This window comes from Haliaeetus albicilla, chromosome 21, assembly GCF_947461875.1.
Source record: "Haliaeetus albicilla chromosome 21, bHalAlb1.1, whole genome shotgun sequence".
In the NCBI taxonomy this organism is placed as follows: domain Eukaryota; kingdom Metazoa; phylum Chordata; class Aves; order Accipitriformes; family Accipitridae; genus Haliaeetus; species Haliaeetus albicilla.
This window is the reverse complement of record NC_091503.1, coordinates 7,169,680-7,186,769: the sequence shown is the minus strand read 5'-3', so window position 1 is coordinate 7,186,769 and position 17,090 is coordinate 7,169,680. Positions and strand designations below refer to the sequence as shown.

General features: G+C 38.2%; 1 protein-coding gene across 4 annotated transcripts in view; it reads left to right on the top strand.

Annotated features, from left to right (window-relative positions):
* Window positions 1-17,090, top strand: part of CDH12 (cadherin 12) — a 367,336-nt gene that overhangs the window by 131,993 nt on the left and 218,253 nt on the right. For 2 of the 4 annotated variants that reach the window (XM_069808913.1, XM_069808914.1), the window contains exon 2: window positions 15,088-15,231. The gene's annotated coding sequence lies outside the window, so the exon portion shown is untranslated. Of the gene's footprint in view, window positions 1-14,675; window positions 15,232-17,090 lie in introns of those variants that run through there. The other 2 variants (XR_011329110.1, XM_069808915.1) reach the window with 1 other exon arrangement.

The following is a 17,090-nucleotide window of genomic DNA, read 5'->3' as shown; positions in this document are numbered from 1 at the left end:
AAAAGAAATTCTTTAAAGAGTAAATAGTAGAAGGAGACCATTTACTGAAAAGTTTGACCATAACTTAGATAGCATTAACTAAGTTAAGAAACTTAATGCTGAAATTCCACTCTGTAAAAAACTTATATCTGTCTAACTAAATGGCATGCCCAGAGTATGTTGATAGTTTGCAATGTGCATTTGGGATCTCAAAGAAGAATACTTATGCTTTGCATTTTTAAAAATTTATTTACCAGGTATTGTTTTGGTTAGCTGAAGTTAGTTTGCGATGTAGAGGTATTATCTAATCATTATTGTAGTTAAGTGACGTGGCATAATATTAGCTCATAAGATTGTGGGAGTGTCTGTTTGATAAGCTAGGGAACGTAGCTGTAAAAACTTGACAGGGAAAGACAAAGAACCTGATGGGAATGTATCTTTTTAAAAAAATAAGTATTTTTTTCTGTACACTTGTAGTAAAGGAAGCTTGTGGCACGTAATGGTGGGATTCTGCTTACCTAATATCAACTGTCTAAAATTTTGGCATCTGATCTTAGCAAATTGTCTATGATCTTTTCATAATCGAAGTGGGAAGAGCTAGATGCCAGCCAAGAATGATAAATTTCATTTTGAGAAAGATGTCTGTGCTCAGGTGGAAGAAAACTTACTGACATTCTTCTCTAATAATGGACTATGAGTAGCCTAAATGACTGCATTAAATTAGATGATTAATTATGATGGTGCTAACGCAATGAAATCACTCATGAGAGCCTTGTGCAGTTTTAATGATATTGCAAGGCATACAGGAAGGTTGCAGCATTCTTTACAATGGGACTCTTAGTTGTGAAAATTAATACGTTTGCACCAAAGCACAACTTCTGAAAACTTCCGAATACTTTGGTTTTGGTTATGATGTTGTACACCACCTTTTCTTCTTATGAATAGTTCCATCTATGCGTACATGCGTATATCACATATTTTAGCAATGAGTTATTAAGAAGTTTCTAATTTTAATTACATGTGTGTATATATATATATGACCAGTGCCTTTTTTTGCTTGTTCAAGAGTTAGGATTGATTAATAATTTGAGTAAACTATGGTTATGAACATGATTAGAACATTAGAAGTCAGTCTTGGAAATGTTAAAATGCAATTTAATGAGTTCATTGAATTTTTTTTGGCTCTTATCTGCACAAATAAGGATAGTCTCTTGAAGAAATGTATGCAAGTTCTGGCCCACAATCTATTGGCCTACAAATTTCATGTAAATAATCTCACTTAACTCCCTGGAACGACTTTCTTTGAGATCGCAGTGAAACAAGTCGAAGCACTCGAACTTACTCTTTGCTGGCTGTGATACTGTAAAGAATGTATTTGGGCAGCTAGCTTGAAGTTAGCTCTCTGTGCCCTGCTATGCTGTTACCGGTATTTGAGCTAATTAGGACTAACTCAGATATATCTGTGTGAGTTGCAACCATTCCCAGTCTGCTTGCTGTTGAGGATAAAATCACTTGTAAGTTCTGGAACATGAATATTTGCGTCTGATGTTTTACAAAATGTGATACTCTTGAGCTCTGTGGTATGGGACCTGCATGAAAAGATTGCTAGCATATATAATACCAAGTGGAAGTGAAGTGGCTGGAAATACACCTATTAGTATTGAGAATGTGGCATAGAAACAGAGAGTGTTGTGCTACATATTAAAGGGTACAGGTGTCGTTCCTGGTGCTGTAGCTTTCCTGTATACTTCAAAAAATAGTTTGGAAAAAGATGCATGCAAAAAGAAAGATAATTTACCATCTGAGCAAGTTTAGATATAAAGGATGAAAAGTTGAGGTGAAACAATGGGAAAGCCCCAAACACTTGAAAAGCAGCACAACTACTTAGAAAGACCACTTTCATAAGTATTTTACTTACTGGGAAACTGACTGAAACACTGTAAAAACCTGTTGGAAGAACAACAACATATACTTAATGTTAGAGATTGTCAGTTGCGGCCAACATTGCCTGTGAATCTGTTGTGTTAGATCCATAGTTATACTCAGATACAGGACTATTTTCTGACTCGACCTAGCCATTATTTTGTTATTCTTTGATTCTGTTTTGAAGATTCAGGATTTTGAAGAAGTGATGTGTGTGGATTTATTGATCTCACACATATATTTTCCCAAATCAGAAAATAAATGATCCAAAGTACAGATGCTTTCTTCTGTTTTGTTTTCATGTGTTGGTTTTGAATTCTAGACTTTGCATGTCTTTTATTAATACAAAACTTTTTCTCTGAAAAAGTAGCACTTTCAGAATTAATGCTCAATGATACAGCACAGTAAATTAATCCATTATTACAACACACTTCTTATGCAGGTGCTTACTTAGAGGTCGTTCCAAGAGATGTATTTTACCACTGTTTACAGGGCAGTGGAGTTCTTTTCTGTGAGTGTAAGTCTGTATTTAATTATTTTCTAAAGCAAATTAAAGCAATTTCATCCTGGTATCACATTCATGGAGATCAGGATTATGTATTATTAATACAGTGTTTTCTTCAACAAATTAATATTTTATTATTAATATCATCATAAATAAATAATTTGTATCTGTTATATCATTCATGACATAGGACAAATATGCTTTCGGTTGATTGCAAATGTGCTGTTGCGCAAATGTCAGTGTGATAGAGAGAGTTTACTTTATGCCATTTTCTATAGTTTTAATTAAGCAATAAAAGAAGACATCCAAAATAATTACATACTGTTTCCTAGTTGAAGAATACAAAGCTAAAGCCTATGCAAACATCACGAGTGCTAGAAAAAGAAAACTGACACTTTCCTGCTTAGCCTAGACTAACCTTAAGTACTTCAAAATATTAGCGTTAGCAACATTCAGATTGTATTAACAAACTTTAATTAAAGATGATCTGATATGTAAAGCTAGTTTACTTGTAGGTCCCAACATCTAAGAACCAGTATATGTCTTACCTTGAATGCTAGTCATTTGACTTACAGCATTGAACTGCATAGCACTGCCTAGTTTTTGACACGGATTTAGGTAAAATAAATAAATAATAATCATTGTTTTAAAGAACTTGGTTCCTAAAACAGTAATTAAGTTTCTATAACTGGCACTTCTGAGCTCCCTCTTTGCTCAGCAGCCTCCAAATGTAATTCTGGAAACATGTAAATAAAATCTATATCTTCCTTCTAGAGTTGAAATACATTGAAGAAAGGGAACATAAGATGAAGCTGCAGAAGCTTGCACGTAATGTGGCAGCTATAACCCTCACCTGGGAAGAAACTCGGGGCTTCTGGTCCGTATCGTTGCCATTTTTATGTCTGTTGCATAAACAAGGTTCTTCTCCTCCGTGCTGAGCCGCATCACAGCGGAGCCAGGCTCTTTGTTTTCTTTGCCCCTTTTCCTGTCTGCTGAAGTCCTTTCTGCGCAGTGCTCCGAATTTCAGTGAGTGCTCTGTCGCCTTACCCAGACCTGCAACAGGCTGGCCTAAGCAAAGCAAACCTGGCTAAACTTCACAGACAAAATGCAGTGTTTCTGGCATGACATCCTCATGTCATTATCAGGCATCCTTCTCGTCAGTCCTGTACCTGTGTATGTGTTCTGTTACGAAAGTTTTGCGATCATTACTTTTTTGTGATAACATAAAACCCATTGTATCACAGGAGCGAAATAAAAATTTAATCAGTGGAAGAAATCACAAATTTAATAGTGTCATCCTGATTACAGCGTGCTGCAGAAGCTCTTCCCAGTCAATTTGTTTCTCACCGCTAGAAAATTTGAGATCATAAGTGGCAAGTTGCTTGCTGTTGTCAGTGCTTGGATTGGTAAGCATGTGTAGTGGCTGCAAAGCTTACAAATGCTGAAGGCATGATAAAGTTGTGTTAGTAACATCAAAATAGTGCTGATAAAGGCTTTATTCCACCTTGTCATTTACAGGAAAACTTTTCCTGAATATGTGTCTTAAATTTTATAGGGAGAATTAATTTTAAGAGCATGTAGAACTCAGAAAGAGAGAAAACTATTATCTTACTTTCAAAATCTTACAGAAGCAAAGAAAGATATATTTTGGTTGTTGTTTTTTTTTTTTAATAATAGTTTTCTCTGAGGTTCCTAGAGCTTGGGAAGCAGATAATTTTCCAAGATACAGAATAGGTGTATCTATTCTGTATGTAAATATATTTCATTCTAAGGGCATCTCCAGACAAGGGGGTAACTTGAGAGAGAAATGCACAGGGTGCAGGAGTGGGAGCTCCCCTTTTGGCACTGAACCTTGCAGCATGTATCTTACTGTAGTGGTTGAGATTAATAGGGGCTTTTTTGCATTCCTCCTGTCTCCTTTTCATTCTTATTGGGGCTTTCTGTACTCTTGGATATCAGTGTAGGGTGAGAGTTTTGAGTATGAGAGTATATAGATTGTTCACCACCTTGCTTCTGTCCTCACTGATCAGCACAATACAGTATCATATACAAAATGTCAACGGGCATAAAGTGCAACTGGAACAAACATTTACCATATCAATGGAGCAGAAAGCAAAACTTCTCAAAGAGGGGTAAAAGTGATCTCAACTCCACCCGATTGTTTGTACATCTGGTAGATTTTATACAGGTCTCAATGTTTTTTTAGTTTGTTCCCAGTCTGCGTGGAGCATAAAGTACTTTGAATATTTTTGTAATCATTTGGAGCTTTTTGATTTGGGTAGGTATGTGTAGTATACTTGTTAGGATTCTACCACAATCCCAAACCAGTCCCCAAGTTCCTATCAGCTGCGACATAGAGAAAGTTTTTGCTCTTAGATCACTCAGTCATTCAGTTCATGGGTTTAGCTTGGATATCTTCCGTCCCCAGTCGCTGTCCTAAATTCCAGGAAATGATATATCTCTTACACCCTTAATGAAAAAGTCTTCCTGCCAGCAATATCATAGAATAATATTAACCCATATTCTCCTATAGTCCTAATGTAGAAGTGTCTGTTTTCCTGCAATCATTTGGGAGATCTGGATTAAAAGCAAGTTTTTACTGTAAAACTAAAAAAAAAAAAAAAAAAAGTAAGTGGGTTACTTCGAGGATTAAACAGAGGTTGTTTGGAAATCAGAAAGGCAAGGTTTAAGAGGCAAGTCTATTTTGTTACATGCAGTTTGAACTGTATCTGAGATCTAGATCTAGTCTTATAGACAGTATGCTATCAGCCTCCCTAGATGCAAAATGAACCAGACATAAGAATTCTAACTGAATTTATGCCACTAGTATTGGACAATCTTTGCATTTAGTTGATCCAATTTTGAGTACAGATAGCCCTACATCAAATGAGATGCCCAATAAATGAGAGTTTTCTAGTTTCTGGACCTTAGTTTTGTGCTTATGATTACTTTTGATATTTTGCCAATATCTGAGAACAGTCTGTGGTTTGTTTTTTTTTAAAAATTGTGAAACTGCACAATATGTTTTATTTGTCAGTTCAATTTTTTTATTTGTGGGTCCTTTGGCATACTGAGTGACTGTATAATACATGGTAGGGCTAGCACTGCCTGCCCTCCGGTAGTATGTTAAATTCTTCACTGGGATCTTACGATTATTTGCTGAACCATCACCATAATTGTCCCATCTGCCTCCATTTCTTTCTAGTTATAAGCATCTTTCCCCTTAGTCCTCTTCCCTTTCTCTACTCTCCATGGCCTCAGGCAGGTCACTTGCCCTCTCTGCTAATGCTTCTCCATCTGTAAAATGGGAGTAATCTGAGTTGTGGGGAAGATTAATTAGTGAATTAATATTTGTGAAGCACTTGAAAGATGAGAAGCACTAGATAAAGGCTAAGTAGTGTAATTATTATTCTCAGAAGTGGCTGCGTGGATAGGGGAAAAAAGATACAGGGTTTTTGCAAACTCTGATTAATAATCAGTATAGATGGTTCTGGAGATAGCTGAACACAAGCTAGTTGGCTATGCTTGCAAAGAGACAAATTAGCATGAATGAATATGTAGCGCTTATATTTCTTACCCACCATTTTTAACAGACAATGTTAATAGTACACATTTTCACATCAGTCATGAGTCACAACTTGCAGCCATGAGAGAAAATGCAACTCTGAAGTTCAGAAGCGAGGCCTGTACCTTCCAGCTTCCAAATTCTACTCTCATTCCATACACCTGGGTGTCTTATGAACATGCTACTTATTACAGATGCAAATGGAACTGAGAGAATAACTGAGAATAAATATTTTAAGGCAATATCCTACAGTCTCAACTTTGTATTGTGATTATAAGACCATCTTGTCCCATCCTGTACCCCCCCCAAAAGGGAGGTAATTTCCTAGTGCTATAATTAAACCATCTTTCATTCCTCCATATTCAGAAAAAGGGGAGAGGCTAATGGCCCAACATGAGTATGATCACATAATGATACTTCCTGTCCAGAAAAGATAGAATTATTAACCTCAACAATTTTTTAAAATGTATTTTATGATCCATCTGTCTTCTGTGGCTAGAGAATTCTATTCAGTTTAACCACTGGAGGCCAACTTTTATTACTTAGCCAACTGTCTCAAACCATGTCATCTTCAAAAGAGATAAAGGGTGGCTGTGCTTGGTGGAAACATGTTCTCTTCCAGCATGTTTCCCCAGCAAGACCGTATTAAAGAAACTCTATTCCAGCATGCTCTGTACTGGTTTTTGGCAGCAAGCTGCAGTGAAGTACAGTTTAAGATGCTACTTGGTTATTCCCTCTGTGGGATATGATGCCCAAGTTTATGTTGCCGGACCACTGCCTCTGCTTCCCTGGCTGAAGGGGCTGCAGCTGAGACATGGCTTTTGCTTGGGCTGCCCGAGCTAAGGAGGCTGGTTTTTTGCTCCGTTCTCCTCCTGCCCCCTTCAGTTTCCTGCTGGCCAGAACTGAGTGTCACGTTCCATATCACGGTCTAATTCTGTGTCTTCTGAGCTTTTAAAATGTTGGCATTAATAGATTCCATTGGAAATAACGACTACGGGATGGAACAATTCAGACGACAGTTTTGTATGTTATAGCCTTTTCATTCTTCTCTCTCTGCTGATCATTTAAGGGAAACCTTAGGAAACCCGATAATCATAAAGGCCCATGAGACTGATGTTTCTGAAGTGCAGGATAGAATCAAAACCAGGCGGATGAGCAGTACCATGCAGCTCTGCAGAAGGAAGCCATAATTTTGTTCAGAATTTTCTTGTAGACTCTAGATAAGCAAACTAATGGGGTAGTAATATGTAGCGGGCTGTCTGTAGTAGGAGGGCACTGGAGGGGTTAATGATGTGAGTGGTACAAACAAGAAGAAAAGTCTACAGGGTTAGGCCCTGCTAATCAGTGTCAGTGTCTGTGTACTAGATTGAAATCTTCATGTTCCTTGGTATCCAAAAATAAGATCTATATACTTTATGCAGTTCAGCTTCTTTACGTCATGAAAGCCACTTATTAGACACTTGGACGTGGTACAATGCTTTCGGGAGTAATGGTCTTGCCATTAGGGACATGGATGGAGCTGAATTACTCACATTCCTGAAAGGCTCTGAAAGTTCTGCTCTGCCCAGAAGGCTGGGCTGAGGGACTGCCTTACCCTCCTGCCCACCGTCCGCTTGGCGTGGTGTAGCTCGAGTGTTCCCCCAGCAGAATCTGGCCTAAGTGCTAAACAGCGTGGTCACCCAGGAAGGGAGAGTGCTGACCCGACCCCCAATGAGAGCTTGTCCTACTGGCCACTGTTCCCCTCAGCCTATTGTTTCAGGGCTTGGCATGAAAATAGTGTTACAGGCACTCTCTAGAGTATAGTCCAGCCTTCTTGCCTGTTTGCTGTACAGAAAGAAGTCATCCTTTACAGCCAAGGGGCTGGTGTCTGTTATCTGAGAGAAAACTTGCTTCAGACCATGAAGAACGAGAGAGAACTAGGAATTAAAACCTTTCCAGTCATGCTCCTTTACAGCATTTCCAGCTCCTCCTGAACAGTAGTTGACTGAATGTGAAGCTAAAAGCAATTTTGTCAGCACTTCATTCCTTTTCCTAAATAAGAATTCTTTATGTGTATATGGGAAAAATGCAGCTGTTATTCTCCCTCTATTTTCTCCTTCTTTACCTATCCATTCTAACACTGCCAGAAAAGGCAGAAGGATACCTTTCCTTCCAAGACTGACAAAAAAAGAGAAGAAGAAAACAAGGATAGAGGAACATTAAGACAGATGGGGAAAATAATCCTTGGAGAAGAAAGATAGGAAGTGCTTGCGGTACTGGAATTGTGTAGGAAGAAACACTGATAAGGAACGAGTAAGTGGAAAGAGAGCAGATTAAGGTAAGAAACAGGATGTTTCCTATGCCTAAAGAACAAGTACATTGAAATAACTTGAAGAGAAAAAGCAGACTTTTTAAAGAATTTTTAAAAAAACAGATTAAAAGGTGACTCTGAAACGGACAAACTGAAAAAGAGAGGAGTGGCACCATGTAAGGAAAAACAGTCAAGGGTAAAATTAAAAATCAACAACAAAACAGAACAAACAAAAAAATAAACAAAACCAAATTCCCCAAAGTTAGAAGACTAAAAACTAGTCGGGGACATGCAAGTTAGGATTGCTGGAAAGTTTGTTTTAATTAATGTTTATATTTGATACTATGTTTTTCTGAGCTTTTCCAGAAACCAATAATGTCTGAACAATCTCAGACAGAGATGTTGTCACTTCCTAAGATCTGATTTTCTCTAGGTATTATAAAAGCCTTGTGGTTCCCCTGAAAAATGAACAGATATGATGGTTTATGACACCGAAAATGTGGCCCTTAAAGTGTGTTAGATTTATAGTATTAGTCTGAGTAAGTAGCAGAGCAGGCTTCAGCTATAAAAATGCCAGGGAGAATCCCAAGACTAAATTGCAGTTCAGTTTTGTCCCCTTCAAGGGGACAAGCAACCCCTCCTTATTCAGAGAGATGGGAACATGGAGGCTAATGGATACGTATAAGATATTTATGTGGTTACAAGCGGTATATTGCATCCCTGCACACTACTTTCTGCACTATCTCCCCTATCCCTGCATGCTGAAGCAAGTGGATGGCAAAAGGGAGTGAGCAGACAGAGATTTTACTGGGAAGTAAATTGCTGCTGAGACAGGTCATACCACAAATCACGCTGTTCCCTTCACCTGAACAAGAAGGATGTGAGGGAGGAATTGTACTTTACAAAGGATGTCCCTGAGTCATTCTATCTCCCACACTGCTCCTGTGGTGCAACTTGCAGGGCACTCTTTTTTTTTGCTGTTATGCCTGAAGGAGGTCTATAGCCCCCAGCAAAAAGGAGACCCAGACCAGAAATTACATGTTACACTTTGCTACAAAACCATGCCCTCGGTTACAGCTGTGTAACTTGTTTTCACTTGAACTGTATAGGTGTATTGCGGACAGAAATTTTCAGCAGAGATAAACTAACTTCAGATATAAAATTCCCTCTGTCCTGTGGAGTGCATTCTAGTAGTCCTGAGGTTCTCAGTTCATAAAGACATGCCAAACAGGCTGAACTGAATCTGTCTTCCATGTTTTAACAAAACTGCCTTTATAATACATATCTGTAAATAAATAGTATTGCAGGCACATATCATATTCAAATAATTGTCCATTCTGTTTCTTTCTTTATAATTACGGACAACCATAATTCACCTGGTGCTTGAACAGGATCTATATTCCTCTGTGATACAAAGTATATTTTTCTCAGATGGTAGTAAAAGTGAAGAGGCATAATCAAGGTGGCCTGTTTCTATTTCACATCTTCTACCTGTATTTCCCTTTTCTCTTTGCCGGATCTGAATACAGCCTTAAAAACATTGTCCTTCCATGTTTCCTTTCGCTCACAGGGCTTTGTACCTTCTCTACCCATAAGTTCCCCACTTTTGGGAAGAACAATGTTCTTTAATACCTTCCAGAACTGAATCGTGGAGTATTTCATCACCGCCAGCCTTCCCACTGTTATTATGCTTTTGGAACAGTTCCACTGTGGTAATTGGGTGATCCAAAACTTGCATTTGTTTTTTACACATTTTTTTGACCTTTACTTAAATCCAGGATTACCTGTGCCTCCTAAATATCTCCAACATTGTGGGGATGCCTCCAAGGAAATAGAGAACACTACCAATGAGATGTCTCAGCTTACCACCCTAGCTTAATAAAAGTGTACAACGAAGCTCAGACTGTACACAGCATAACATAATCAGAAATGTCTTAAAGCAGTATGCTGTACTACTTTCCTTATCTTTGGAAGTTTGGCCTAAGTAAAAACAACAGTACTGATTATTATTGCTAAACTGGGAGTGAGAACAGTGATCAGGTAAGAGCGAGAGCACCTTAGATTTGTCTGAGCCCCTAGAGCTACCAGAAGGAGAAGCCTGATGAAGCGAGCGGTTTTCCTCTGAGTATGGCTAGGATTCAGCTGTTTCCTTCCATCCAGATCACATCTTTACCTTAACATCAAGAACCTGTTGAACAAGGCACTGAACTAAAATGCTGAATGTTCGAGATTACACTTTTTGTTAGATGCAAACAAGTTTCCTGTGTTGTCTGTACTCACTGTGGCCAGAAAGTTTGGAAAAAGGTGATCCATATAAAAAATATATTGGAGAACGTTGTGGGAAGGTTGATCTTTGAAATCCGGTGTAATATTAATTCATGACAAATTGTATTGCTTTTACATGAGATCTCACTACTTTATAAATCTGCTGTACAATTCCACTTAAATCAATGCAGCTATGCTGGTGCAAGCGAGATGAGAATTTGGAGTTGGTTCTGCTCTGCGTGTGCTTTTGAAATTAGTGAGGATGAGAGCAAAATTTCAGTGCTAAAAATGCATGGCAATTGTCAGGTACTACTAAGAGTTACCTAGTCTGGTTGTCCCTGGCTGCCGTGGGGAAAAATGGTTGCCAAAATGCGGAAAATCTGATGGTTGTGAAAGTTCACATGGTTCAAATGGTTTTATTTTTCTTCAAAGCATTTTTAATGCCTTAAGTGGTTTATTATTTATATGTTTTTCTCTGGAGAGATGAAGGATAAAGATGGTTTTACTCAGTCTCTTTTATAAAGTCTTTTATTCTGTGGTTTTTGCTGCTATCCTAGAGTACTCCCACACCTGATTTCCAGTTACTCTTTTTCCAGCCAAAATGAAGGAGGCAATATCTCTTTTTGTTAATTACTTCTTAAAAAAGAAGAAATTACTGAGCAAATTGACACTCTCAGTACATCGTGTATAGTATATCTTTTTCATACCAAATGATCTTTTTAACTATAGCAAAAGAATAATTCTTTATGTTGAAATTATGGGTATTGACATGATTCACTTCTAGTTCATTGAGTTCCTGAGCATCAGCAGAGCTGAGGCAACTATCTGTATGTGTGATTTGGGCCAGCAGAAAAGTTGTGAGTATATTAGCATATAGGTGGTTCCGTCACTTTTCTTACTGTTCCTTTATGGCCTTTTATTCTGTATTGAATTTACATTGATGCACAGTGAAGTATTGTGCTGCAGTAGTTCATGTCTCTGAACTGAAGATCTTTACGTGAATATTAAGAAACTTACAGTAGTGTAGTTTTCTGTATTTATTTTGGCATTTGGTCTATTCAAATGACCAATTTGGGAAATACAGCTCTTTTAAAAAATGCTGTTCATCCGTTAAGATATACCCCAAACCAATTATTCTTTTAATGGAGCATGAGTATCTAATGACCTTTGACAGCAAAAATACCATGGTTTATGCAATGATACTGTAAAGGTCTTCTAAATTTTACTACTGAATGATATTAGTTGGTATAGGATTTTTTCCTATGATTAGTATCTTGTCTTGCCTGTGAGGTAATATTTTTACTTCTCATTGAGGAAGGGTCCTGAAACAAAGACATTTTTCTTGTGTCAACATTTTAAATCCTGTTGTGATTTTGAGATTTCCTCACATGTGTATATTTTAATTCTTTACTTCAGTCATGGCTTATGGCAGTGAATTGAAAAGGTTAATTATGGATTGCATAGAAAATTATTCCTTTTTCTCCCCCCCCCCCCCCTTTTTTTTACTGGTTTATTGTACTGTCCACTTTGTATACAAATGATGAGTCAAGAAGGGTGTTTAATTTTTTTTATCTATGTAAGTGATTATATTATCTCCTATTGAAGACATACTACTTTTCTGATCTCCTTGCTCTGAACAATTTCTGTGCATTTATTTAGATGACTGATAGGAACTGAATTCAAAATTTTAAGTTATATTTAGGGTTGGGAATAGGACCCAAGATGACTGACTTCGCTTCTGTTATTTAGACTGCAGCAAGATTTATGAGGGATTCACATGATTGTTTCCTTTTGTTAACACTGAATTTAAAATGCCAGTTTCTTACCAAATTGTCCAAGTCAACAGTAAGTCCCAGTTGTTTCTGCACAAACTTAAATCATGTTGTCACTTCAAATTTTGTCCCTTCATGCTTCAGTCCCTTTTCTGGACCTACTGTTTTCAGACCTTTACTTGCAGTGAGAAACAATTAAAATAATTCAGTTAGGTACTCTGAACTTCTGATGAATGTTGACTTTTAAAACTTAAAAAGACAATCAGAACCTTGAGAAAGCTTACAGGTTATATTATAAGAGTGGAAGTTTTAGTGTAAAACTACTGAAAGAGATTTGAAAAGGGGGTAGTAACAGAAAAAGTATTCCTGACATAGAGATCTCGTAGGTTGTGGAACAGTAGTTTAAGAGAAATGTTGAAAATTCCAGGGCTGGTGAGAGCTAGGACTCAACTAAACAAAACAGCAAGAAACTGGAAATTGGAACCTTTCAGGAATGGCAAAGAAATTGTCTTAATAAGGTCTTTTTCATATTTAATTTCTTTCATTGTATTTGAAATCATAAATAATACAGTGTGTGTCTGTGGATTGCCTGTTTCATGAGGGACGCTGTGTCAGAACAGATAAGATCATAAGTGTTGGGATGAGTTGCTGCCCATTCTGTGGTACAAATTTGTGGGTAAGGAAAGCAACCTCTTTTTCAGTGAGGGTTGTAGCAGCAAATCACCTTAGTTTTGACACATGAAACCCATTTAGTCAAGCTCAAGAGTGTGTTTATGTTTCATATGAATGGGTGTAAAAACCTTCTTATTTGATTAATTTTTTTTTTTTTTTTACCATTAGTCCCAGGTGAAATGGGAATCCCTAGGTGATACGCATTCTGTAAATCATATTAAAAGATAACTTAAATTCTAAAAAAATTTGCTGCGTGAATATGAAATATTGCGAAAGACAATCTTATTATCCAGATTTTGCACACGGAGGAGCTTGTGATCATTGGGAAGAGAGAGGCACTTCCAGAGGAGTATCGTGAAAATTATGTAGCCACCACTGTTAGGGTAGAAAAGTTGGTCTCTTTCTACTGACTGTGTAGTGGGAACATGGGGCACTTATCTTAGATTTATTGCCTGTTGCTCAGGCATTACAGTTAGGGTGACTGCAGTTAGGGTGAGAAATCATTGTCTTCTGTGTCTTGCTAAATAAATCGGAGATTCAAACTTTTCTGGTCACTTCTGAGTGATATGAGTCACATGATACTGTTTTCTCTGTAATAATAAGATTTCTGATGTGAATGCCTTCAGAAAGTAAATATGTAATCCATCCTCTGTCATTTGCTTAACAACTTAAAAATTGCTTTTTTTTGGCTGCTTATGGTACTAAAATACAATTTACCTTCAAAATGGATTAGAACAGACCCAAAGTGAATAAATGTGATTAAGAATTTCAGTACATGTTTATGATTATCTTTGTTTCAGCATTCATAGAGTAACTTATGATAACTACATATGAACTAGCATTGCTACTATAGGTTCCAAATCTTCTTCTTAAGTTGCTATCAAAATGAAATTTTATCCATTTTATATTAGCGCATCAGACCACTATTGCTAAATATGTTCTTCTGTGAACTACTCTCTTCGTTACAAACTTGTATTTCCATGGATAAATCTGAACGGAAAATTGAGTCAACTGGCTAGTGCCATAACTGTTGTGCAAGAAGCAGGAAAATAGCAGAGGAGGATAGTCGTAAAAGTAGACATACTCTGGCTGAACTCATTTGATCACATAAGCCTGAATACTTGGTACACAAAAATCTAGTTTCCGTAATACCCTCGAATGAAAAACGAGTAAAAAATACACCTCATTCTTCTTTAACTCTGCTTTTTTTTTTTCCCCCATCTAAATTTAAACTGTCATCTTTAATAGATTTATTTGTACCAGTATAAGTGAAAGGCAAATTAGGTCCTTTAAATGCATTCCTTGTTGGTTTTTTTCCTCTACTGCAAGCGTAGAAGAGAACTTGTTGTGCTTTGCTACTGATTTTATCTCTATGTTGAAGAGTCCTTTCTGTACTAATTTGGCATTCTTTCTCTACATTTTATTGAAATTGCCACACATACTTGTTAAATAATTCTGGTCTGTTTGGATTTTGTTGTTCTTTTCTTTTTCTTTCCATGGTGATTGATTGCCATCTGGGGGCTAACATGAGCCCACCATGCTAATTTCACTTACTCTACCCATTAACTGCTAGTGTCTCCAGGGTCAGAGACAAATGTATGAATCCGCTTTATCTCTCAGCTTACAGAACATCTCATACAGCGAGCCTTGTATTACGAAATGGCTACATCAGCCTCTAATTACTCAGCTCTACCCTGCGTTGAATGCTGGTGCACCTTGAGAAACAGCATGCAAAAGCACATTTGTTTAAGTCCTCAGATGGTTAACATGGTGCATAACCTCCTCACAAATTACAGCCTCAGCTGCAGCACATCCATTAGTCTGGAAGAATGAAGATTCCCAAGCGGCCCTGGTGCCTTTCCCAATTCCCTTGCGACCCACCAATCCTCTCAGTGCTTTCTCCGCATGTAGGGAGTGTTCAGAGCTAATCAGGTCAATGATCATCTCACGGCTCAGGGGACATGACAGGAGCCTATCACAGCAGTTACACCATCTTCCAGACCTGAGCACGCTTGCTGAGAATCTCATGTTAAGAAACATTGCTCTGGTGCCTCTTCTCTCACTCCCGAGGAGCCTCTGAGGATTTCAGCTTATCTTTTCTCTCTCTCTCCTTTAGACAGTGAAGAGTTCAACATCAACGAAAAAAAGGCAGAGCAGTATGCAGCTACCCGGAGGGTGTTGATTGAAACTTAGATTACCCCCAAATCAGTGTTGATTTGATTGATGCTCCAGCTCTACCAGAGACAAGATTTCAATTAAGGTAAGTGCTGCTTTATCTGGCTGCCTGCATCATGCCGAATTTCTGCATTGAAAGTTCAAACTGAGTAAACTGAGCCTGCACTGCAGCAAGGGAGCCCGCGCCGTGCGGCCGAGAGGGCTGGGGGCAGAGGCGAGCGTCCCAGCCTGGAACTCCCCTCTGGAGGCGTTCGGGTTTTAAGCAGCTTCTTGTGAATGGCTGCAGTTATTTCCGAGTCGGCGGTTCTCTGAAGCTTGGGAAAAAGATGTTAGAAACGTGCAGGGGTGTGGGAAGGGAGGGGGAAAGGCAAGCACAGTCTCCCCCTTTGTGCTTAGTACATTTATTGGAGGAAGCACAGCAGCTGGAAAGCAAAAGTACGCGACGGTAAAACTTCATTCTGAATAAGGAGCGTCGTTCCTTTGCACGCAGGAACTCGCAAAGCTTCAAAGTCCCGTGGCATTTAAATGAGACAGAAAGGGATTTCTGAAATGTGAGTCAAGAATATGCATGCAGCTTTCCGGTTACCGTCAGACTGAGGGCTGTGACTGGCGTCTCTGATGTTACGCTCGGAGGCTGGTGGGGTTTGGATAGTTGCTTTTGCAGGATTAGCAGTTCTGGGGGGGTGAGTGGGGGTGCTGGTGCAATACGAGTAGCCAGAAAATTAAATTGCTAGCTGCTGGGGGGGGAAGTAGTGTTTGATTGAAGAGGGAGAGGACGTATTTCTTATGGGGTGATAGGAAGTGTGGCATATCAAAAGAAATAGACTGGTGATTGAAGATCTTTATCTGGGAAAAAAAAAAAGAGAGAGAGTAGATGAGGGAGGCTGTCTTGAAAGATTATGTGATTAATAAGAAAAAGTCAGAGAAGCTTACACAGCCTGGAGTTAGTTAGGTGACCCGCTGTACCTATGGCATATCCACCCTAACATGCCTAAAGTGAACTGAATGTGATAGTCAAGTCCATGCTTAATAGCTACGCTGTCAGGGGACGTAATTAAGGAGCTAGTAAACAGCCCAAACTTTTTAATACTGTAAGGGACCAAATTAAGATCTGTTGTATTAAACATGTCTGTGTTCTTTCTGGTGCCCATAAAAATTAACACGTTGTTTTTAAAAATCTGTCATAATAGGGAGAAAAGATCAATGGAAAGTTAACTGATTTCAAATCTTGCAGTCTGAAACAGATGTATAACTCCTAGGCAGTTTATAAAAGTGTGAATTAATTGCACTGCTTTTTGCAGCCAATACTGTTTACTGTCATTAAATATCTGTATCGTTGGTTATCATCCAATGTTGGTAATACAATTCACAGCACTATATCTTGCATTAAAAGCTAAGCTACTCAATTTGGAGATATATTTTTTCATCCAAAAATACCTCCCAAGCCCCTGCCCTGCTCCACTCCTCCCCTTCCCCCACACCCCAAAAAAACCCCAGAACAATTCAGGGAAATGTTGGTTACCTGCAGGTTTGTTACTTATTCCATTAGCTTTTTCAGTGAGAAATACCAACTTCTCTTTTTCACAAAAACATAAGCATATGGGAAAATGACCTGAGGTTTGGGGGGAATGTACTAAGAATACTGACAGTCTTAACTGTCTATCAGTATGTTCTTCTTGAAAATGATTTCTGAAAGTAATGCTTTTTATAATGGTGACTCAATATGTCCACTTTTTTCTTGGAAAGGAAGTTGGTTTTGGAAGTAGTTACAGGCACTGATGTTACATTTATGTGACATTTACTAAGTTTTGTGCTTCTTCCACCCAGAGATGCAAGTCTTGACCAGGCTAGAAATACTGGAATGCACAGATCAGCTTCCATTATACCTGTCTTCGCTTTTTTTTCCTTTCATGAATAATCAATAGTTTCTCAGCATAATTAGTA